The 25,987-nt window shown below is 40.4% G+C and overlaps 1 protein-coding gene across 1 annotated transcript in view; it reads right to left on the reverse strand.

The window, feature by feature from the left end:
- CELF2 (CUGBP Elav-like family member 2) overlaps nt 1-25,987 on the reverse strand; it is a 563,459-nt gene that overhangs the window by 452,706 nt on the left and 84,766 nt on the right. Inside the window, exons 2-3 of the mRNA XM_062609318.1 lie at nt 10,185-10,227; nt 9,463-9,495 (exon numbers count right to left, since the gene is read on the reverse strand). The gene's annotated coding sequence lies outside the window, so the exon portion shown is untranslated. The remainder of the gene's footprint in view (nt 1-9,462; nt 9,496-10,184; nt 10,228-25,987) is intronic.

Genomic DNA, 25,987 nt, shown 5'->3' on the forward strand with positions numbered 1-25,987 from the left:
TGGGCTTATGAAAAGAATCAAATTCCTATCTAATAAGCTATATTAACAACAAAAAGAAATATATCAAGTAAACATCTCGTTCATGGATCATGGCTGAGCTATGATAATATAGAGCCGAGAAATACTGTCTAGTCTGCTTAAAAATCTGGCCATGCTGCTGTGTGCTCGCAAGTATCTCAAGCAGGAAATGATGGAAAGCTCCACTGATCTCAAATAACTCAATTGTTTTTCCATTTCTAATCAAATATCTTCATAGCGAAGAATCAGAAAGGCATCATTCAGCAGACAGCGTTGCTGTGAAAGCCTGAAATATGGCACTTCACTGTTAATGTAACATTAAAGATTAAAAATGTTTATTACCTGTTATTCTTCTGTTAATTGTTTTGTGAAGAGAAAAATAGAAGTTGCTGCCTTAATGCATAAAAAAAAATCACAATGTGCATTCATAGTTGAGAGCAAAGTGTTGGGGCTATGGGAATTATGTAAATGATGAATTCCAGTGAAAGAACTTTCAAACCCTTAGGGTCTTCAAACAGCATTAATTCAAGAAATTAGAGAAAAAATTTAACTTTTTTCATGCTAATAATGATTTCATAAGGAAAAACTCATTAGTGAAGGTGACAAATATGAAGTTCTATTGAACATTTAAATTCAGGAATCTTTGTATGGGCCCCTGGGATATATTTACACAGCCAATGACTCTCTGATGTTATTAAGTAATTTATTTGAGAAAGTCTCCATTCATGAGTTTACATAAGAACAATATCAGGTCTACAAAGGCTTACCCAGTTTAGTAAATACCTAATTCACAATGACTTTTGCTTAAGATTTTCATTAGGTTGTTCACTATTGTTTGATCATTTAATGTCACCTTCATAAGATCATCATTTCCCCTATATGAAAAGAGGAAATTAAAAGGAGAAATAAATTAAAAAGAGTGAACTAAAATTTAAATCAGCTTCTCCACAAAAGAGAGGACAGCAGTGTCACCACTGGTGATCGTACTTTGCTTGGGTACAAACCATCCACATTTCTCAATTTGAGGTTTTTCTCTAAAATATTTCTATGCCAGCAATACCAAAAATAATCTGGAATGTTGCATTTAGTTCATTCATTCAGGGCTGATCTGTGATGTGCCAGAATCAGTTTCTGGCAGCATTAGTGACCTGATTTTGGCTGGGATAGAGTTGACTTTCTAGTAGCTGGTGCAGTGCTGTGTTTTGGATTTAGTCTGAGAATAACCTTGATAATGCACTGATGTTTCAGTTGTTGCTGAGCAGTGCTTATCCTGATCAGGGACTTTTCAGGCTCTCATGCTCTGCCAGTGAGGAGGGGCACAAGAAGCCAGGAGGGAACAGGGACAGGACACCTGACTCAAACTAGCCAAAGGGGTGTTCCATACCACAGCACATCATGCCCAGTATAGAAACTGGGGAGAGTTACCCACAAGGAAGCTATTGATGCTTGGGTTGGGCTGGGTATCAGTCAGCAACTGTATCCTGCATCACTGCAGTTTTATCATTTTTTTCTCTATAATCTCTCTCTGCCTATTTTTATTATGCCCCTTTATTAGTATTAGTACTAGTACTAGTTCTAGCATTATATTATACCTTACTTTAATTATTAAACTGTTTTTATCTAAAAACCCTTAAAAGGATTTTACCTTTATTTCTGATTCTTCTCCCCATCCCACCGAGATGACGATGGGGGAAGTGAACAAAAGGCTGCCTGGTACTTAGTTGATGGCAGGGTTTAAACCATGACAATTCATTACAGGGGTCACCAATTAGAACCATAAAATAGAAACATAGAATAGTTTGGGTTGGAAAGGACCTTAAGATCATCCAGTTCCAACCCCCCTGCCATGGGCAGGGACACCTCACACTAAACCATGCCACCCAAGGCTTCGTCCAACCTGGCCTTGAACACCAACAGGGATGGAGCATTCACAACCTCCCTGGGCAACCCATTCCAGTGCCTCACCACCCTCACAGGAAAGAATTTCCTCCTTATATCCAGTCTAAACTTCCCCTGTTTAAGTTTGAACCCATTACCCCTTGTCCTATTACTGCAGTCGCTAATGAAGAGTCCCTCCCCTGCATCCCTACAGCCCCCTTCAGATAATGGAAGGCTGCTCTGAGGTCTCCACAAAGCCTTCTCTTCTCTATTAGATAGACACGGGAATTGAAACACCGTAGGTTTCTTGATTTCTGTTTCTCTTGTGCTGTTGCCTATGGCCTCCAGACAGTGTTTCAGGCAGTGTGTACATGTAACTAAAGATGACAATTCCTGCATCAAGGACCAGAGTGGATATGACAGAGAGATGTAGCACAAGATCCCTCGATGCTGAAAATAAAGCTGGTCAAAATTGTCAACAGAATATCTGTCTCGCAGAAAATGCTGGTTCATCAATACAGAACTATTTCCCAAGAAATGTGCTGATTTTGCTCAACTTTCTAATGAAATACAGGCGCGCCTCAAAATCCTCATTGTCCTCTGGCGAGATCACTCAAAATCATTCCTCAGGGACCTCTGTGGTCCCCAAGCTCCATCACAGGGCTATGCTGGAGGAGGTTTGATTGAGTAAGTGTTTGAAACCACAGCTGGTTCCTGTTACAATCTGCCTCTGGCACTTTTCCTCCTCCTCAGGATGTTCTTACTCTCCCATCACCATGTTTCTTGCACTCTTGATATCCTTCCACCTTTGTCTCTCCTACCCATTCAGGCTAATACATCACCTTTTCTGTTTCCATGGGAGTGATCCAACCTGTGCTCCAATGCCTGTCTCTATCCTTTCCCATGCACTTCATTTCGTGTGTCCTAAGACAACTGAAACTTAAAGGACAATATTCCTATATGTTAAATCTTTTGCTCTGTGGCAACATGAAACTCTGGCCTACAAATAACCTTAGGCCAACAGCAACAAAAAATTCAAAGCACATATTACACCAACTCCTAAGTTGTGTCATATTTGACTGGAGTGTGAGCTGCCCGGAGGGTCTGATTCAGACACGAGAAGGCAAAAGTCTTTTTCCTGGCAACAGCTCCCATGAGAAATGAAAATACAAATAAAACATGCAGAGTTTTGCAATGACTGTCTTGACCGAAACCTATCTCTCCATGAACCTAGATGACTATTTGTCCTGGGTTCAGCAGGAGCAGTCATTTTTTCTCCTCGTTAGCTGGTGCAGTGCAGTGTTTTGACTTCCAGCCTGGGAACAGTGCTGGTGATACCAATGCTTTCGGTTGTTGCTAAGTGATGTTTACCCTGACCAAGGGCTTTGTGAGGCTCATGCTTTGCCAGGGAGGAGGGGAAGCTGGGAGGAAGCAGAGATGGGGAGCCTGACCCAGGCTAGCCAAAGAGGTATTCCATACCACAGCACGTCATGCCCAGGAGGTAACTGAGAGTGAGCTGGAAGGGCTGGGGGACTGCAGGGTTGGAGGAGGTATCGGTCGGTGCTTGGTTGGGCTGGGGGGGGTGAGTTACCGGTTGGCTGCTGGCGAGATGTTGTATTCTCTTCCCTTGTTATTTCCTTTATCATTATTATTATTGGTGGTAGCAGCAGTGATTTGTGTTATACCTTAGTTACTAAACTGTTCTTATCTCAACCCGTGGGAGTTGCATTCTTTTCGATTCTCCTCTCCGTCCCTCCGGGAGTAGGGGGAGGGAAAGAAGGGGGGGAAGTGAGTGAACGAGTTACCTGACTGGGTTTAAACCACGACAGTTCTTTTTGGCGCCCAACGTGGGGCCCGAGGGTTTGAGATAACGACAGATCTGACTGGATTAATAGTCACAATGCTGATTTATTGGCTCTCAAGGTTGTTCCTCTTGATCTCACAGTTTCAGTATATGGTATCTTGCTTAGACCCGGTGTTAGTGTTTATCAAGTATGGGGCCTGGGCTAAGGTTCTTGTCTCACTGTGCTTTATGGCAATGGCTTGTAATACGGGCGGGCTCCAGCAGCAGGGCGGGACGGACGTGGCCGTGGACTTGTACCTGCCCGTCCGGCTGCTCTTCACCGTCCTGGCCCTCGCCCTCGCCCTCGCCTCCATCTTTGTGAGGCCGCGGGGAGCTGAGGGGGAGCGGCCCCGGGAGCCGGCGGCAGCCGAACCGGCCCGGGAGAGCGGCCCCGGGGACCAAGCGGCGGCGGGAGCGGGGCCGGAGGCCGCGAGGGGACGGCTGCCGGTGGAGGAGGTCGGGGCGGTCGAGGAGAGGAAGGAGGCGGCTGCCGAGCAGCGGGAGAAGGCGGCGGAGGAGCCGAGCCCCGCGGAGGAGCCGAGCCCCGCGGCCGAGCCCAGCCCCGCGACGGCCGAGAGCATTCCCCGGCAGCCGCCCGCCGAGCCCCAGGAGGATGCAGGAGACCACGCAGCATTTCCCAGCAAGGCAGAGGAGGACTCAGGAAAAGAGAAGCTGGCGGTGGGAGAGCCGGCAAGCACAGCAGCTACACCAGCCCCAGTGACAAGTACAGCAGCTACACCAGCCCCAGTGACAAGTACAGCAGCTACACCAGCCCCAGTGACAAGTACAGCAGCTACACCAGCCCCAGTGACAAGCACAGCAGCTACACCAGCCCCAGTGACAAGTACAGCAGCATCGTGTGAGAGTTCTGAAGGTTTTGAATGGCCTTTGGGTACTCTTGGGACCTGCCTGCTGATTGTGGTGGGGATCAGCATGTTGGCACACACACAGGCTGTGTTCTACCCACAACCATTTTGTCTGATCTCAAAAGTTAAGCAGAGTCAGGTTTGGGTCTTGTCTGGGGTTAGACGACGATGCAGGGGGACCAAGAGATTTTCTCCAAGGCTGGACAGTCATGAGTGGCAGGGTGTGTGGGACAGTATGGGCAAGTATCTAGTCCACTGGGCCCCTCCAGTGCTTTGGAAGCATCGGAGATGGAAGGCAGCTGTATGGAGTCCCCAGCAACAAGCTGCAGTAACTGCAGAAGGGGACAGTGAATTATTTTGAGTGGGCCCATGGCACTTCAGGCCATCAGAGCAGAGATGCAACACAGAGATGGACTCATGATCGAGGGGTGGACTTAGCAATGGACACTATTGCCCAGGTTATTCACGAGTGTGAACACTGCACACAGTCTCTCCTGCTCTGGAGGACTGTTACAAGAGATGGAGCCTGGCATCGTGGACCAGATGGACGCAGCAGCTTTATAGGGATTGGTCCATGCACTAAGATAAGAGTGATGGTATATTGAAAATATGGGATCTGAGCATGACGTGAATGGTATGAAATAAGGGTTCAGCAGTAGCAGTCATGTTTCTCCTCCTTGGTAGCTGGTGCAGTGCAGTGTTTTGACTTTCAGCTCGGGAACAGAGCTGATAACACTGATGTTTTGGTTTGGCCAAGGACTTTGTGAGCCTCATGCTCTGCCAGGGAGGAGGGGAAGCCAGGAGGAAGCAGAGACAGGACACCTGACCCAAACTGACCAAAGAGGTATTCCATACCACAGCACGTCATGCCCAGGATGTAACTGGGAGTTAGCTGGAAGGGCTGGGAGACTGCAGGGTTGGAAGAGGTATGGGTCGGTGCTTGGTTGGGCTGAGGGGGGCAAGTTATCGGTTGGCTGCTGGTGAGGTGATGTATTCTCTTCCCTTCTTATTTCCTTTATCATTGTTATCATTGGTGGTAGCAGCAGTGATCTGTGTTATACCTTAGTTACTAAACTGTTCTTATCTCAGCCTGTGGGAGTTGCATCCTTTTCAATTCTCCTCTCTGTCCCTCCGGGAGTAGGGGGAGGGCAAGAAGGGGGGGAAGTGAGTGAACAAGCTGTCTGACCGGGTTTAAACCAGGACACTATCTTTTGCTTTTGTTCTTTACAAAATGAGAATGAAGAGGAACAGGCAGGCAAGATAAGATTCAGCCATATTTACTAGCACATGCTGCAGTGTATTGTAACCTCATTTGTGCAGTGGTTCTGTGATGTTTTAAGGACTTCTGAAATGTGGAAGGACTCTATATAGAACTAATCTCATTTAGTAAGCAGGCTAGTCACAAGGTAGGATTGGGTACTCTAAAAGGAAATACAAGGCCACAAAGGTAATAATCTTGGAAAGAACTTTCTTGTAAGGTGGGAGCTCTTAAGGGGAAACCACAAGGAGATGAGAAATGATGCAAAATTAAGCAAGGCTTCATAAGCAAAGAATGGTGGAACTATTCAATAATACCCCAAAATCGTGACATGACACATATTACCAATCCAATCCCATCGCCTGTGCTGAGGTATTAGAGGTTCATGTCCTGGGTTTGGCTCAACCTCCCAGCACAGTCTTTCACATCTTATACTCCTCTTGCAGTGTATATCCACAAAGCCTTGACAAAAGGGAAGCTGATGTGGGAGAGGAAAGAGCAAGTAGAAAAATGGGAGTTGCTGCACCACTAGACATGCAATATAGTGTTAGTAACAGACACCTGGAAGCAGTGGCTTTGGTGATTGGAGAAGGATACAAAAGAGATTTCAGATGTTGAAACTGTGAAGCTGTTTCACCGGATTAAGGGGCAGTTCAACTGAGTAAGGAAGAGAAGGGAGTTATGGATGATTTCGAGATGATACACACAAGAGATAAGAGGGATTTGGCAGTATAATCTTCAAAAAGAAGTAAATAAGAAGTGTTTGGAAGTAAATAAAAACAACTTTAGCAGACTGAGTGCTTAGAAATATGTTACCATTCAGCAATAAAAATTACCATCCACATGATTAGTTGCCTGAATGCTGAAAAATAAAAGCAGAAAGCAGGAAACAGAGGTGTAATCAGTTAATATATTTTAATAAGTGCCATCCACACATTTAGGGGGATGGTTTTTATTTCTCCAGCAATATCACTGAAGTTTTTCCTGTTAAATCATTATGTAGAACTGAAATTTGCAGCAAGCGAAAGCAGGAGAACTGATTTCACACAAATTGTGAGAGCATAAGAGAAGAGTCTCCTCTGCACACTGTCACAGCATGTGGGCCTCCCCTCGGATTGCAGAAAGAGATAAAACCTCATGATTCCATTTCCTTCTTCAGGACTGAAGGTTGCCTGTTTATGGTACTGGTGGTATTTGGTGCTTTTCTATATTTGTCCTTAAAAATCAGCAGACATTTAAAACTGACTCTTTTTGATGGCTTGCTCTTGAGCTTGAATTGGATACTATGCTACTGGAGGAAGATGCTTACTCATATTCATAAGTGATCATATCCTTACGCTATTCCAACTGGACTGTAAAGAGCTACTCCTCGGACTTGAGATGGTAGGATTGACTTAAGTGGAGGACACCGAGGCATAGTGCCTGACACACCTCTGTTCAAAACAACTCTTCTAGAGGGGTCCTGCATTGTAAGGAAAAACTTGGCTACCCAAACCCAAGACAGGCTACACGAAGGAGGACTCTGTTTCCATTTTTCACTTGTTTAATGAAAGAGAAGAAACCATAAAGGTGTTGAGAGGACTGAAACCTCCCTGTGATACTGAGAGTTTTTTACAGTGTTGCTTTTCCATATAACTGATGCATTCACAGATCACAAGACAAAGAGGAAGCAGCACCATTCTTGCTAATGGGAGAAAGCCACAGAAAGAGGAAGATGAAGCAATTGAGCAGTAAACATTGGATTAAGTCCATAGGTAGCCTGGAGGATAGTATCCTTAGCCATTCATGGTCTGCTTCTGAAGTCATCCATTGACACCTTGGTGTCATTTGTTCCCAAAATCATATGAGAAATTTCAGCACTTGGGTCCTCATGTTCCCAGGGAAAATGAAGCATTTCCTACACACTTCATATCTGTGGAAATTTATATTGTGGAAATTTAGTTTGACTCCATATAACCTTGCCCAGTTCTCTTTTAAGCCACTCTGTATCCTCTGCTTGTTCGTCAACCTCCTAGTTGAAGGCAGTTGATGAAGAAATAGTATTATAACTGAATCTTTCACAGCAGTAAATTTTACTGTTTGATACAAAATGCAGTCGTAGAATATACAGTTAGAGGATTATGTCAAACTCAGATTTAATAGTTGCTCATAGTGTTTCTCTGCAGTTTGAAAGCAGTCTTGAAAATTGCCAAGGAAGTATTACTGCTAAGAAAAGATAATGTCTTTCTTTTTCCTAAGGGGAGACAGCCGTTCTCACCTTTAATTACATAAAATTTCTCTAGCTTCAGATTAAACAAAAACCACTGGACACACAGAACAGGGATATGCAACCACATGTTATCTTTCCTAACTGAATTGCCAGTCGCTTAACTGCTGAACAAAAAGCTGAACAGATGTAGTTGGGATCTGCACAAAGAACTTGAAATTTCATTGTGATTATATTGCACACATTTTTAAAGTTCTCAACCTGATATGGTTTACCCTTGACTTCTGGAGTTTGAAAAAGTTTGACAATGGTTAGAGGGGGCAGGTCATTAACACGGGGCAGGGATATTTTTAGCACTAACTTGATTCATTCTTTAGAACTGTGCACACATATGATAGTTTCATAAACATAAAAAGACAGGAATTAATAGACATTTATTTTTTCTCAAAAGTCTAGCATTTTGGCTTTTTACGCAAAAAAAAAAACCTTGATTATGCTGCTTCTTAGAACTTCTATATACACAGCAGACAATATAGGAAAAAAATACCCTTGGACCACCTGACTCTGATACAATTTTTCCAAGAACTCAATGAAAAGTGCTACTTTAGTGTAAGACTTCAAACAGAATAAAACCCAGCAAGTAATGGCCCACAATTTGTAATTTAGCAATTTGGAAACCCAATGGAAAAGAAATGTTCATCCACTGGTTGCAATTACCAAACATTTTCCTGCAGTGTTCATCCTGAATGTTTTCAGGCCACTTTCCCTTATTCAGTTGATGGATTGATCAATCTGTCAATTGATCTGTCTTTGTATACATCTATCTATCAATGTACACACACACATATATATACGTATATGCACCCCCATGCCTAGAAAGGCTGCTGGTGTTTCCACGTAAAGTAGGATTGTGTTTGCTGAAATGTGATGCTAGCTAGGTGCTTATAGTACATTATGTAAGGAAATTAGCTGTGATTTATAGCAGCAAATAAATAAGACAAAGCTTGTTTAACATAGCTCAGCATTAAGCGTCTCCTGCATTAATTGTCTCCAAAGCCTGTTCCATTTGTTATCTAACAAGGTATGCTCCATTATTATTTTTATCCAGTTCATTGCTTGATTCTATCTGTCCTTTCAAAATTAGCTTGTCTAATCAGAAACCGCTTTTGCTGGTAGTTTATTTCACATAAAAAAGAGGAATTCTTGTTTACTGAGAAAGTAATTGGACTATAATTTTGAAAAGAAAGAAATATGAATTGTAATAAAATATTTCTTTAAAAATACACAGAAGCGTAAAAACTGGCAACCCCAAAACAAATTAAAAACTCTAATGAAGGAAAAGGCTATAAATAGAATATGAAACTGGAAAGAATAATTTATCATTGTAACTTACCTACTCCTTATTCTGCTGAAAAGAGCTAAGTATCTAAGGAAAGAAGAAAAGATTTATGTATTTACTAAATGATGGTCAAATAAGTATTTATATTAGCTGTCATTTTTCTTCTCTCTTTTCATACTTTGTAAACAATAATTAAACGTTCGTTGTAGAAAGAAAAAGTATGATTTAACCACTTCCTACTCTGGGTAGTTATTGCACAATTCCATTTCAGTTATTGGTTAAATTCTATTGATGAAGTTTACATGAGCACAGGCAGACTATATCGACGTTGCGTGTATTTTCTTGCATGCATCCGTGTATATTTAAATGAAGAAGAGAGAATGCAGAAATTGCATTCAAAACTCTGAGCAATACACTTTGGATGATTTGGATATTTTAGTGCTTTCCAACATTATATTTCATATCAAACTGTAGGTTTTTTTTTGTTGTTGTTGTTTGTTTGTTTAATTTTTTCCCCCATTTTTTAGCTAAAACACGGAAAACAGCAAATATTAAACATAAGAAATAACTGAAAGGAGCTATGAAAATTGTCTAAAGGAAAATGTAGAAAAGACTGTGCAGGATTAGTGCAAATAAGACTACAGAAATTGGAAACAAGATCTGATAACTAATTTAGAATCTTGTATTACAAATTTACTATGATCGTATTGTAAAGAGTAGCAAAATAAAATAATCAATATGAAATTCTGAAGCTCTAGGGTAAACTTGACCCTTACCTGTTCAGCTGATTAACACCTCGAGCTCTTTCTATTTGTACACCTAACAAAGAAAGATAAAAATGAAATTAAATACACTAAGTAATATGAGAGAAATGGTGATAGAGTTGCACGGATTTTGCCTGATTTCATTTATCTGAAAATCAGTCAGGTTTTCCTTGTTGCTGAATTACATTTGTGATAGCAATTAAGGCTTTGATCCTTAAATTACACATTTGGGGCCTGATGTAATAGCAATTTGGGATTAAAAGGATCCAGTTCTTATCTACATACCAAACAGGTTGTTTATAGTGCAGTTTATTCAGTGAGTATACTCAAATCTAGTGCAGGGAGATTGATAAAGGTAATCACCAAACACCGTATTGGCTTAGAATAAAGATGAAAGCAAAATGTACCTGACTCACTAAAGATAGGAGTTAAATGCCAGATTATCCACATAAGTGTGTCAGTAAAAGGAATTTCATGCATGAAAGCTGCTAGAATTGGCATTAAAATGGTCAGGACAAAAATCATTAACAGTTCCATGAAGCACATTGCTAAAGCATATGTATAGTGTCACATGCAAATTTGCTACAACTTCAAAAGGTCTATTTGCATGCTTAAAATCAGTCTTATCCATGAGCCAGATAAAAAAAATCAGGCAGTTTCTTAATATTCGCTCAATGTGGCTACTCTAAATTTAGAAAGCAGAAGTGTAGCATGGTACCAATACTATGAGTCTCAAAGAAGTATTATAACATGACTGGACTGAATTTTGGCTCTTTCAGTCACTCTTTTGTAGGTACTGAGGACCTTAGCTATAACCCAGATGCTCAGCAGGCATTGCCCATCCAAGCTGCATGGAAAGAAAATTATTGATGTACTGAATGGTATGTACTATCACTATTCCTATGGTGACTGGGTTGGTGTCTCACTGCAGAAAATATTATCCCACCTTAGAAAAGAAGTTTTGATTAAACCTGAGCCAATGCCTACTTAGGAATGAACACATAAGCTACCAAAAGGTGAGATGGTAAGCTGCTTCTAGTGTGGTGCCTTTGAGTGAGCCATGAACCAAATAAATCCTTTTCCCACTCCTACTGGTTGTTCACCTCATGTGCATCCAATTTTGGCCTTTCCCATTTACTTCCTTTCTGTCTTCTGTGTCCTGTTACCTAAAGCAAGATCCATCCTCTTCATTGCCTACCTACACAGAATCAAGCTGTCAAATGGGGTCTTCAGTACCAACATAATGGAGGTTAAACCGAGCTAAATAAAAACACCACAACTGTGAACTGATTCCTCTGGTGCAGTCCAAAGGACTTTGACAGACTCACATCAGAAATCAGGTGAGCACATAATTCCATTTATCTTGACTGTGTGTTTGCCATTCTGAATGAACATGAGATAAGGAAGTGTTACAGGTATGGAACTAAGTCCTTTAAATCATTCAACTTCCCAGTTTGTCTCTTTTGGGCTTCCCAGTCTGTCTGCAATGGGAAAATTCCTGGTTTTGAAGCAACCTTTGTAGGTCAGGCAGAAAGAGCCAGGCTTCTGCTCAAAACTGGATGAGGTTACCAGTCCATGAAGAAAAAGCATCGTGTTATTATAAAATATATATTGTCCAGTAACAAATTAGGACAATTTAAACCTAAGTTTAAATCTATAGAACTTGGAGCTATAACCTACCTCCCTATAGCCTCTACCTCACCAGTGAGTTTTGTAATGTTCCTACTCCCACGTCTCCTTCCTCAACAATTTATTCTTGCTCCAGGTAAGCTTTAAGAGATTCCCTCATGGAAGCTGCGTGGAGTTCAGGGACATAGCTGGTTAGCCAGTCTGGGCTACAGACATTCCAATATGCATCAGCACCTTATTCACTAGTGATTGAAATCCCTTTCCTTTCAAATGAAAGCTCCTTCATGTATGATACATTGCAACATCAGCATAGTGATGGTTACTCCAATTGGGATGTGCTGGTTACTTTTCTTGGCTATCAGGGTTCACTGTTTGCAAATCCTTGAGCAATTTATTCACTAAATTATGTAATTCATAGAATCTCAGAGAAGATTTTAGGATGGAAGGAACCTCTGTAAGTAATTTGTTTAGTGCTCACATACTGTTGTTCACTATAAATGAAGGTTCTTTGATAAACTTCCACTGAATTTGACTCTTCAGTGCATTTGTCACCTCTTGTAAATGCAAATTAACATGTGCTAAACTCTCCTGATGGTTATTTAAGGCTATTTGCTTTGTTTAACAAATGTGATAAGAGTGGAGCATACAGAAGGTCAGATTGCATGGGTCAGCAGGCAAGAAGTATGTCAGCTGAGTGCAGTTGCTCAGGCACATGTAAGCATGTTTGTAGCAAGCACCTAGGGAGTTTGAAGATGAGTTCCCAGGCTATACACAAGCAACTTCATAATGTTAATAATTCATAGCTATTAAGGGCTAAATGACTAGAATTATGGTGATGCACTCCTTTTTTCTTTACTTAACTAATTGAATTTAGTTAATCAACAATTTCAACACCTTGAGAGAAATATTAATTCTATTGTGCTGTTTGGCATTGTGCTTGCACTGGAAATGGCTTATGCATTCTTCTTTTCATATTAAATGGGGTATATTTTGGACATAATTGCTGTCAACAATCATAAAGGTTTTTTTTCCAAGAGCTCCATTGTGTAGACTGATATTTCAGTAATTTTTCTATGCTTACACAAAATTGAAAACAGATGAAATTCAGAAAATTACATACAATTAAAGTGTTTTTATTACTGATTTAAAACCGTATTTCACTGTGCATAACATAAATTGTCACTCAGGTACAAAAATGAGAGACAGAAACATGCAAGTCGATTTCACATTCAAAGCATACACACTGGAGTCACAAAAACAGATTGTTTTGCCCATAACTAGAGGGCTGAGGAGCAAAATCTCATTAAGATTGGTATATGGAAGCAGGTTTACAAGCCATGCATATCCATGAATAAGTTAGTTTAAATGTCTGAAAGATGGCTTTTCAAATATCTAGCTGACAGTCTTGGGTTCAGAAATATAAACTAAGATGAACTCAAAAATTCATGCTCAGAAATAAATCTGCCTGAAAATGGTGTTATGAAGCAATGAATCTACATTCGAGAAAGACTGCTTCTTAAAAACTGTTCTGATCTTCCCATGATTCGGCAACATGCGTTTATCCCTGGCATTCTGGTGGATTTGGATCTAATGCATGTGTTCTCACATGGCACCTCTGAAAATCTGATTTGCATGAAGTGATGCTCATATAAGGTGTTTAAAAGATTTGTCAACAGGAGGAGTATTACTGCTGAAGGAATATTCAAAAGGCTTAGACTTTCATGCAGTGTGCTTCGTAAAAGCAGACTTCAATGCTCATGAAACTAAAGCATGTCATTCTAGAGTTTATCTGCATTAGCAACTGGTCGGTACCATTTTGTTTGGTTATGTGTCTATAACGGTATGCTATACTCATTATCTGCCCCTATTAGTTTCTAAACCTTTTCAATGCTATGTAACTGCATACATGCAGTGTAGGGGAGAGAAATGGAATTTACCCTTGATGTTTGCTGCCAGCCCTTATATTTCTCTTTAAACCTACAAGGAAGGAAACCCCAAGACTAGCTTCTAATGGCTTTGCGGTTATATTCTGGATTGGCATCTCATAGATAACTATTTGAAGAATTCATCTAAAAGATAAAGAATTACCTTATTGAATGAAACTCTAAGTAGTTTATTGTTGGCCTGTGTCCTACCTTAAAACCACATTGGTCTTGACTGGATACTGAAAACAGCGTAAGAGTAAGGACTCATTTATGTATTTATTAACTCAAGGTTAAAGCACTAATGCAAAAGTTAACACAGGTTTTTGCTATGAAGATATGAAGCAATCAAAAGATCCTGTTTTTACACTGAATCAGCTGCTAATGAGTAGCAGACAGGCAGAGTACAGAAGAACAAAAGAGACGAAATTGCACATTAAGCCCATTTTACACTAACTTTGTCACATAGGAACCCAGCTAGGTTTGAACTTTGCAGTCACTGTGGAGTATTCACAAAATAATAACACAAAAAATTTCTATGGCTTCAATAGAGTCCCTGTTGTATTTGTGAGCTCTCCAGTGGCCAAAATAATACCTGTAAATTCCCATGAATTTTAACCCAAAACGTGGCAGCCTGGCATGATTAAAAGCTTTAAATTCTCAAAGAGCAACATGATTAAAGCAGGACTGTAGTCTTGAGTGGCACCTCACTGGTTTCATTTGCCAGTATTGTTATTTTCCAAGGTAATATTTGATTTACAAGAAAAATGCTTTTAAGTCCCACACTAAGTCCTACAATGTATCCACAAGTATAAAATCCTCAAATTGCCTTCATTTGTCAAATGCTAAAGCCCTACCTGAGACTATTCAGCAGCAGAGTAGGAATCTAATGATGGCAGTAGGAAGGAGGGAGGTTAGATTTATAGAGGTTTTAGAGGCTATATCTCTTGTTTCTCCTTCCTTGTCCCTCTCCTGACTCCCTCTAATTCAGTACTTTGACCACAGTAGTGCAGTTAAGCCTCAGTGTATGGCACAGACGGCTCACAAGTCCAGCCACCATGATTTTATTGAAAGCTTTTTCGTGTTACTAATTTGAATTGATTTTAAATTCCAAATTGTTAGTGAAGAGGATGACATACTGAGCCTTAATGTTAACCAAACTTTCCTCTTATGCTACACTTTCCCTCATTAATTGCTATGTTTTTCCCTTTGCTGACACCATAGTGGCTTCCATTTTGTCTTTTTTTTATCTCATGTAACTCAGGTTCAAGCACAGAGAATGAAGGAGTTTTTGAACAGAAATAGTAATGAATGCAGCCTGGATTAGAAATAAACACAAACAACACTTTATGAGTATGTGATTACCCCAAATAATGCCTTCTGTTTTTGCTTACCTAATATAAATACAAGTTATTAAATACTATTAGTGAAAAAAGTCTTAGGTGGTCATAGAATATAATCTTGGCGCTATCATAATGTATGCCAGCTGTTCAACAGCTACAGACGATGAAGTGTAAAGATCTGGTTGTCCTACATAAGCCAAGGGTTGTCTTTAATAGTTGGTTAACTTCGTTTTGTAAAGAACCAAGCTCAAGTACAGTCAAGGTTTTGTCTACCATTTGTTTCAATAATCTGGATCAGATCCTTAAATCACAGCCAAATGTGAATAAAAGCCGTAAATTCTTGGGCAATAAACCCTCAGTGATCTGCATTACTCAAAAGATGGGACCTGCTGGAACATCTTCATAACATTCTTTTTCCTTCCTTCTCCTCATGTGCAACATATTGCAGTAATCAATTAACATGATGGAATATTTCTGCTCTGAGACCTTCTTGTAACTCCCATATGGTCAGAATTTGATCTTAATAGCTCAAATATTTTTTTAGAAACTGAACTCATCCTGCACATTAGCAATGATGGAAAAATAAACCTCAGCTTTCAGAGGGGATCAACCCATTGGTATTGGGCTTAAATATTTTGGAGAAGTCTGGTACTCCAAGAGGACTGAACTCTATTTATCTGCATTTAAACTACCAAACTGGACAAGCAGAAATGAAGGTGCCCAGTTTCATCACTTGGACTTAAAGCAATGGGCCTTATTATACCTCTTTAGAACAAACACATAAGCAAAGTTATTGATCTCTTGATCTTGTTTAAACAATTTAAACATCTGCCCATCTCACCACGACCTTTATTTGCTTTTGTAAGTCGAAGGACTTTGATTCCACTGCAACAAAGCAAGAAATTCTGGCTTATCACCTGAGTAATACCATGTAGACCTTGGTTCATAGAAAGGGTGGACAGTAGCTGAACTTGTGTTTCTGCTTTTAGTTGTTCTCTAGAAGTGTTGCAAAACTCACAACCAGAAGCTTGTTTAAACCCTTCCATAATGCTTGCACATTTTGAAGTAACCAAGGAATCCCTAGAGGTCCACAACTCTGCAATCAGTAACACGGAAGTTCCCTGACAAAACTCCACAGGAATTCTCCTCACCATTACTCCCTTTGGAAGAGTTGTAGAAACTGAATTTTATGTACTTAGTGCACATTAGTCTTGTAATAAAAATTATTTTAAAGATTCAAACCCTCCCCTTTTTAAAAATAAAAATTTCAAATTAACATTCCACATTCCAATCCGTACTGTCCTTTCTAAATAGACATGGGGAGGTGGGTGCTTGGTCCATGTATATTCCAGCAGAGGGTGGCAGTACACTACCACACTTCCAGAGCAAAGGAAAAGTTATACAGTATTATTTGTGGCTAAAGTCATCAAAGGAAGAACACACCCTGCAGATGATGGGGGATGAGACGGGAAATGGAGTGGTAAAGCAATCCCAAAATCACTTCAGTGATCTTGCTCAATCCACTCAATCTCAATCTCTCTTTCATCTGAAATATTTTTCTTCTATAATTACCATCAGCTGATAACTACAAACCATTATAATACTCCTGAGGATAAGGCTCTATGAGCATGAACAGTAAGATATTTGAAAATGGGAATCTCTACTGATTAACTAACAATACCAGAACCATTAACTTCATCAATAACAGCAGATATTCACCAGCAGTGTTATGCGGGTTAAACATGAAAGGAGGGAAGAAGCCATGCTGTGGCAGGATGCATTTTCATGGCACTGTGAACACATTAAATGTCTCCTCCCTTTGCTCAGGCTGGTTTTGCTACTTTGAGAGCAGAGTATTCCTCAAAATTTGAAATTTCTTGTTATCACTTCAGTAGAAATGACAACAACGGAAGTAGAAGTTAGATTTTTCTGATACCTTCTGACATTGACCTTATTCTTAGTCTGTTTTTTTTTGTTTGGTTGTTTATTTCTTTGGTTGTTTTTTGATATTTCCTTATTCTTGTAAAGAAGAAAGCAGTCAGGAAATTGCACATAGGCTAGCAAAAAAAAGCAGGGTGGGTTGTTGGGTGTCATCCCCCCGCCCCCCCCCGCAAACCTTTCGTAATCTTCTGGTTGACAGAAAAAGTAGCAATTGGTACAGCCTATTTTTAATTACTGCAGAGAAAGCATTTTAACACACTGTCAAACTTTAGACCTCTGTGATTCGAGGCTATGTATTTTGTGGATGTGAAAAAATGTTTCAGTGGAAGAAGAAAGCAGTGAGTAATAGAAAGACTACTCCTTCATATGCAAATAATGAAAAATTATTTGTATACAGAGCATGATTTCTTTAATGCCCTTTTATTTTCCCTCAAGAATCTAAACCAAAGGATTATGCAGGTCAAAAAGAACTTGGAAGAACAAAAGCCATTCGTGATCAAGCTCTCAATATAGACTTACATTAGTAAAAACATTTGAAAAACATTTTTATAATAGTAATCTAAGTAGCTTACATTAACTTCTCTAGTAACCATAACCAAGCATGATTTTATGCTCTCTTTAAGAAGACATTCGTTATTTAAAATATGGAAGCATTGTTCTGGAACATCTATTAAGAATAAAGAATTTGGAAATTATGCCAGGAAATTTAGGTGAAGAATGACATGCTCTTTCTCAAAAATAAGAGATTTTTTCAAAGAATTAACAGAATTAGATATTTTCACCTAAAACTGTTGTCAGTAATAATTCCTTACCCCTACACATATCCTAGTACCAGTATCCCATCTGTTATAAGGAGATCTAGACTGGGATCCTTGAATTTATTTAGGCATATAACTCACTGTGTAATTGGTAGATGCTGAGAACCTAACTATATTTGAGGAAGTAGAACTTGTGCCTATTTAGCCCTCAGGCAATTGTAGAGCCAGGAATTGGGTTCAATTTTTCCATAGGACTTTATGTAAACTAGTGTCCTCTTGACAAGTCTTTGGAAAGTCTCTGGAAACCTTCCGCAATGCTGACCACACAACACTGTAGGTACGATTACTTGCAATGGGGAGATTGCATATAAGGGTGGACAGGGCATAAATAAAATCAGTCTAGAAACATCAGTGCTTCCAGTTAGTCAGTTATTGATGATTTTCTTTTGTAATCATCAGTTGTCTGGCAAGGAAGCTTTCCAAGGTCTGAGAATATTTCAGATGTGTTTTCTCACCTGTATCTTCCTATATAACTTCCTGCAACATATTCTCACCCACTATTCCTACAGGAGGAATATGTGTTTCAGTAGGGTTTTAAACTAGCGATTAACTAGCATAAAGAGATGGAAAAAATTAAATAGCCAGGGTGATCAAAAGCTCCAAAGCATTGCTTGGTTATCATTGGGATTATTTTATGTATCAGTTTGGAGGCAGTACATTTCCCACAGCTAGGGAAACAAGTGTCTTCAAAGTCCCTTCCACTTTTTGCTTAGTGTTGTAGGGACTATAGGCTAAAATGCATTATTCACTGAGCTTTCTGCTAGCAAAGAGAGCTGATTTCCCCCACGGGAGTGGAAAGCTGCCACAGACAGATGAGCCGTATTCTGTGTTCCTTCAACTCTCAGCTGTGTGCATGAGGCTGCAGCAAGCCCTGGTAGATGAGCAACATTCATGGAGTTCACTGGGAGAAATGTCTTCTGGCTATTGGCATCCTTCAAACATCTGACAGAACAAGGGCCAAACCTCAAAAGATATTTAGGCGATCATATTAGTCAAGCTAGAAACATATTTGCTCTCCATAGTCATTTTGCCTCACAGTACTAATAGGTTTTATTAGGCCAATGAACTATTCATAATGACTCATCGGGGGAATGCCCTGGAGGATGATCTGCAGATGGTCTGACTGCTTCCCATCAGGAGGTATCTCCTGGGAAGACAACTAATGCAGGCTGCTTCTACAAGTGTAGTATGTCCACTGACAGATGAGCACATCTTAGACACTTTTCTGTTTTGAATGCTTGTTTTGGGGAACAGTAGCAGGGATGAGCTGAAGGTAGTACCAACAAGAAAGGTTTTGCAGGAGACAAGTGGAACAGAGGGGATAACATTTGCAAGATACAGTAGAAGTGGGAGGATTATTTTTATATCTATATGTGATGTAAGAAAGGTGTAGGAGTCTTTGAGGGGGGAACAGGGTGTGCAGTGTTGATATGCTGGAGTCCTGAATGGCCCAACTATACTTTTGAATCTTTCCTGGTTAATAGAAAACCTTGTAGGAATTATTATTCAAGAATAATCTGTGCTATAGGAGAAAAAGGAATTGTTTAGAACAACCATTTTAATGAAATAAAATAGCTGTGAAAGATGGAGAGTTTCTTGAGGAGGACAAGCTTCTCTCAGAATAGAATAGATTTAAAACCTGTTACACTGATACAGCTCTGAAAATCCATGATTGAAAACACTAGCCTTGAGAAGTCACAATACATCATAAGAAAAAGGTGACTCAACATGTAATGTTTCAGTTATAGGGTTCTCAAGAGTACACAGGTGGTGTAATAAGTAAGGTCATGGTCCTTCCATCAGCAGTATCCCTGCTATTTCTGTAGTTGCTATGATGGGAAGCAATAATATTTATGACTGTGAAAAGACCAAAGTTCACAGGCAATCGATCTAATGTTCTGAAAGGTAAATAGATAAAGATTTGTTACGCAACACAAGTGTCTATGATATTTATACTGACTGGTCCATCTCTGTGTGCTGGTTGTCCAGACTGTGTGTGCGATCAGTATATGCATTAGCAGGTGGCAATGACATTCAACATACATCCTCTCCCCCGCCTCAAAGATTGTTATAATCTTTTAAACCTAGAATTTCTTTCTACTTTTCTGTTTTTTTTTCATTCTAAACCACCTTGTGAAAGACCAACAAATTGTATAGGTTCCCAGTATGGCCATCCACCAAACCTGCTAGATTATGCCCTGACCTGGGGGTCTGCGGAGCTGAGTCTTCTCCCAGCTTTGTCATCATCCAGCTGCACTCTGTGCTCATTAGGCTATTCCCTTTATGTTTCCACATCTGTACTCCATTTCCCCAGCATTTTTCCCCACTTCGCTTTGTCTATTTAGACTAAGCACCTACAGGTTTGCACTAGCTCTCACCTTTTTCTGCTGTTGTGGCTTTGGCCTGAGCACTAGTATTCAGAGCCCTGACAGGCTATTTCTATTAGGAATAGAAAATGATTGTATGTTCAGGTGCATCTTCAATTTCTTCAGCTCATATGTGTCTGTTAGTAATGGCATGCAGACCTACACAATGTAGTAACCAATGTGAAGTGTATTAGTGATGTGATGCAGTATTTTCTGGCACAATACTTATTCAAGAGTGGGATGATTGTGCTCCAGTGGAATAGAAATGTGACTTTCAAGGACCCTAAAATAAAAGGAGCTCCTAGAGAAAACATATGTGTGATTAGAAAGGTAGGAACAAACTGAGAAAGAAAATGCTAGGGAACTTTCATTTTCCATTCTTCTCTCAGTCTTCTTTATTTCTTAAGTGCTGAGGAAATTCCAAAAAGAAAATCACTGATGGCAGGGGAGTAACAAAACTGGCATTAAAGGAGCACAAGTTCGCTTCAGACATATGCAACTCAACAAGGAACTCTGCACTGGTGGTTTAATCAATGAGTCTGCAGCAACCTTGCCTAAGGGATGTTTCATTCAAAGCAGGACAGACCCATAGTGTCAACGACTTTCCATCCACCATGGTGATCTATTTTACCTTCTTTCTCTGAACTCTTTCTGCATCTGGTAACTCTAACACTGAACTTGCAAATTCTTTGAAGCACAAGCTGTTCCTGTACTTTCTTGATGGTACTTTCATAGTGAGCTTCTGAAACATGACAGCTCCATTTCTTCAGTGGGCAAGACACAAGGAGAATATACTCCCAGAAGGTTTGCAGTATGGCATGCAACAACATCAAGGAAAAAAACACACTGCCATTTCTATTCTATCAAACCTGTAAATACAACAGAAATAGGGATTTTAAACTCTATGTACCTAATCTATTCCTAGCAAATGTAGCTGTCCCTTTATATTTAGGATATTTTCAATGTATTCAGATACAGCATTTATCACTCAGGTTACTCATTGAAAACACATACCTGTTATAGATTATTACTAACAGATCTTTTTCACTTCCCAATCTTGTGGCCTAAAATTTCTGACTTTAATGTTGTATTAATGCAATTTTTCTTCCTTTTTTTTTTTTTGCATTTTAATATTTTATCTTACTTTAAAATGCAGTGAAATAAGTCACTGTGATTTATACAGTAAGCTCATAGTGTTATCAGATCCATTCAATGTCCTTTTACCTCTGCAGCTCTTCTCCAGTGAGTTATCAAATGAAAGGGTGCTTTTAATTCCCTATTTAAAGCTAGCAGTGTATTCTGAGAGTTAATTACTATTATAATTCAGAATGAAGAAAAAAGCAATATTATTTTGTAATCATTGATCTTCTATATCATTAAGTCCAAAACATTTTTAATTATGCAGAAAGCCAGACATGGGTAATGCAACTATTTGCCACTGTTGGATACTTCCACTGCCTTGCCTGCTGCAGAAAGGAAGCAAACTCTTTCATCCTGTGAAAAATACCCATCAAAACTTAGAGAGAGCCAATAGAGATGGTGTTGTCCAACTCTATCTACCTGTCATTGAGTTTTCAGAAGAGACAAAAATGTTGAATTTCCTTTGACATATTCTAAATCATTACTGATTTGTTGACACTCACATGGTTGCTTTGGTGGCAATAGAGGCGAATCTTCAAAGTGGTTGTCAGGCAAGAGGAAGATGTATTTGTGAGTGGAAGAGACAAAGGGGAAAATAGATTTACAGAATTTACAGAAAGTTGCTTTCATTTTTCTTTTCCTCCCTTGGTGTGTGTTTTTATATTAAAGAAATGCCACGTGCATTAAAGAAATGCATGAGGCAAATACAAGCAATCTGCTCATCAAATTCCATTTTTACATTTCTGTTCCAGGGCTACCTTCCTCATCACAGAGCGTTAATTTCAGCTGGGTGACAGCTGTGGAAGCAACTTACGTATTTAAGCAGTGAAAGAGTTAGAAACACATTCACACTGTTAAATCTGTTTTCTATTTCAATCTACAATCTAAGTGCTGTCCCTTTAAAGGAGACCTTGCTATCTTGATAAAGAAAACTAATGAGGTGGTCTTTCTAGGGCTAGTCACATAATAGCCGTGGTGACAAGGACCTCTATCAGGAAATAAAGCCGAAGATAAATGAGATTTTTCTAACATCCATTTCACCCGTTGTTCAGAAATGTCATGCAGTACAGCTTCTATTTATCATGAGATAGTAGATGCTGGGCACTATTTTGTAAAGGAAGCCTAAATTGCAACACTGTGTTAGTAAGAGCCTGTAAACACTCTTTACTCCTTCCTGTTGTTTTTGTAAGTGTATGAAAACAAGATTTTTCTGCTTAAATGGACCTAAAGGTTATTACTTAGATTTATACTGGAAGTCCACACAGCATTTAACAGTAAAATGACAATACAAGCCTCATCAGCTGTACTCAGAACTAGTCCCCCCAGAACTTAGGGTACTGCATCTAGACCTCCTTTACCCAGCTCTCCAGCTTCTTTGGTGAAGATACTAACAGCAGCTGTCTCTCAGGCAATGCTTTACATCTTCTGATATTGACATAGAATCATAGAACCATAGAATCATAGAACAGTTAGGGCTGGAAAGGACCTTAAGATCATCCAGTTCCAACCGTCCCTCCCATGGGCAGGAACACTTCACACTAAACGATCTCACCCAAGGCTTCGTCCAACCTGGCCTTGAACACCAACAGGGATGGAGCATTCACAACCTCCCTGGGCAACCCATTCCAATGCCTCAGCACCCTCACAGGAAAGAATTTCCTCCTTATATCCAATCTAAACTTCCCCTGTTTAAGTTTTAACCCATTACCCCTTGTCCTGTCACCACAGTTCCTAATGAAGAGTCCCTCTCCAGCATCCCTATAGGCCCCCTTCAGATACTGGAAGCTGCTCTGAGGTCTCCACGCAGCCTTCTCTTCTCCAGACTGAACAGCCCCAACTTCCTCAGCCTGTCTTCATACAGGAGGTGCTCCAGCCCCTGATCATCCTTGTGGCCTCCTCTGGACTTGTTCCAACAGTTCCATGTCCTTTTTATGTTGAGGACACCAGAACTGCACACAATGCTCCAGGTGAGGTCTCACAAGAGCAGAGCAGAGGGGCAGGATCACCTCCTTGGACCTGCTGGTCACGCTCCTTTTGGTGCAGCCCAGGATACGGTTGCTTTCTGGGCTGTGAGCACACACTGAAGCCGGCTCATGTTCATTTTCTCATCCACCAACACCCCCAAGTCCTTCTCCTTGGGCTGCTCTGAATCTCTTCTCTGCCCAACCTGTAGCTGGGCCTGGGATTGCTCCGACCCAGGTGTAGGACCTTGCACTTGGCATGGTTAAACCTCATGAGGTTGGCATCAGCCCACCTCACAAGTGTGTCGAGGTCCCTCTGGGTGGCATTCCTTCCCTCCAGGGTATCAACCGAACCACACAGCTCGGTGTCATCGGCAAACTTGCTGAGGGCGCACTCAATCCCACTGTCCATGGCAGCGACAAAGATGTTGAACAAGACCGGTCCCAACACTGATCCCTGAGGGACACCACTCGTTACTGGTCTCCAGCCGGACATTGAGCCATTGACCACAACTCTTTGTGTGCGGCCATCCAGCCAGTTCTTTACCACCGAGTGGTCCATCCATCAAATTGATGTCTCTCCAATGTAGAGACAAGGATGTTGTGTGGGACAGTGTCGAACGCTTTACACAAGTCCAGGTAGATGACATCAACTGCTCTACCCTGTCCATCAGTTCTGTAGCCCCATCAATGAAGGCCACCAGATTGGTCAGGCAGGATTTCCCCTTAGTGAAGCCATGCTGGCTGTCACCAAGCACCTTGTTGATTTTCATGTGCCTTAGCATGCCTTCCAGGAGAATCTGCTCCAAGATTTTGCCAGGCACAGAGGTGAGACTGACTGCTCTGTAATTCCCCGGGTCATCCACTTTTGCCTTCTTGAAAATGGGGGTTATATTTCCCTTTTTCCAGTCGTCGGGAACTTCACCTGACTGCCATGGTTTCTCAAATATGATGGCCAGTGGCTTAGCAACTTCATTTGCCATCTCCTTCAGGACCCATGGATGGATTTCGTCAGGTCCCATGGACTTGTGAACCTTCAGGTTCTTAAGATGGTCTTGAATCAGATCCTCTCCTACAGTGGGCCCAAGGTCTTTATTCTCACAGTCCCTGCATCTGCCTTCCAAGACTTGGGTGATATAGTCAGAGCCTTTGCCAGTGAAGACTGAGGCAAAGAAGCCATTAAGAACCTCAGCCTTCTCCTAATCCAGGGTATCCATTTCTCCTGATAGCTTCCAGAGAGGGCCCACATTGTCCCTAGTCTGTCTTTTATTTGCAAAAGCATATAGTCTGCAAAGCATCATTATTTCCATTTATAAAAGCAGAAACTGAAGCACAGGAAGGGGAAATTACATGTCCAAAGTCAAGGAACAACAGCCTGCTCTCCTAAGTACCACATTTCTGTGCTTTAATTACTACGTCCTACAATGATGCCTTTCTGGGACACATGGAGTAAAAGTGATAATAATGAGCACACAAATATCTCCTTTGAAAGGTATCATCACATATCTGTCTCCATGCAACTCAATTTATACACCTTGGAAGGATGAAGGGCTGAGTCAATATAGTATTAATGTAATATCTTGATGGCTGTTAGCTTCAAAGACATTGTATCCCACTTTTCACAAGAAACAAGACTTTGAAATGAGAGCAGTCACGATACAGGTAAATGCCACCTTTTAAATTATGATCAAAGTTGAAATGCACTGTAAAGTTGCCAAAAGACCTATATATTGGTTTATAGACTGTATTTACTAAATCTATTTTTTCATGCAACGTGTGTGATAGCTTAAAAGAAGAGGAATTCCATTTTATTCATTTTCCTATTGGCTCATGAAATGTAACAAATGACAATGGTGTAGTTCAGTTGCTATAATGCACAGAAGAGACTTTAGTAAGTTCCTGGAGCTCATCTAGACTTACAGGGGATCACCAGCACATCAATGGGCATGAGATTCCTTAGGATGTTTTTGGTCTTCTTTGTGTCTTTGCTAAAGGCACATTTCATTTCATTCATTTAATTCCAAAAATTAAATAACTACATTTATTTCCCTACCAAATGGTCTTGCTGTGAGGACAAATGCAGTACTGGTTTTGTAGGTACTCAAATTCTGTGAGACAATGAAATGCATATATGGGCAGGAAATGTCTTTTATTTGAATTGGGACCAGGTTCAGTTTCCATCATAGTTCTAGTAGACTTTCATCTAATCTGGTGGTGACTTTACCCCCTGCCTTCTCAATTTATTCCAGAGCTTTATTGTCTTCATTGTTAGAAACTGCTTCTGGTGTCTAATCTGAACTTTTCCTTTGCCATAGCATAAACCTGGGATACCTTGATCTGTCCTTTGCATCAGTTCTACTTGTAATAGCCTTTCATGTCTTTAACACTTCTAACATCCCCTTTAGAATTCTTGGCTTTAGGTTAAATAAAACCTAATAAATTTAGACATTGCCTTCACTATCTTTTGGGATCTTTTCAGAAGATCTAAAACCAACCGAAGAACTGAGATTGAGATTTTTATGGGTATGATGTTTTCCTTCAGAGTGGTTTCTGTCCTTCTGGGACTTGTGTCATCTACAGTTTTAGTGATCAGTCTTTACTCCCTTGTTGAGGTTTTCATGGAAACTTTCAATACACTCTAAAGCAGAGATGAACTCCCTGGAAATTCTGCTTGATATCTCCCTTTAATTTGATC

Source organism: Pezoporus occidentalis, unplaced genomic scaffold (assembly GCF_034315485.1).
Source record: "Pezoporus occidentalis ecotype Australia unplaced genomic scaffold, CSIRO_AGI_Poc_V1 ctg136, whole genome shotgun sequence".
Classification (NCBI taxonomy): Eukaryota; Metazoa; Chordata; class Aves; order Psittaciformes; family Psittacidae; genus Pezoporus; species Pezoporus occidentalis.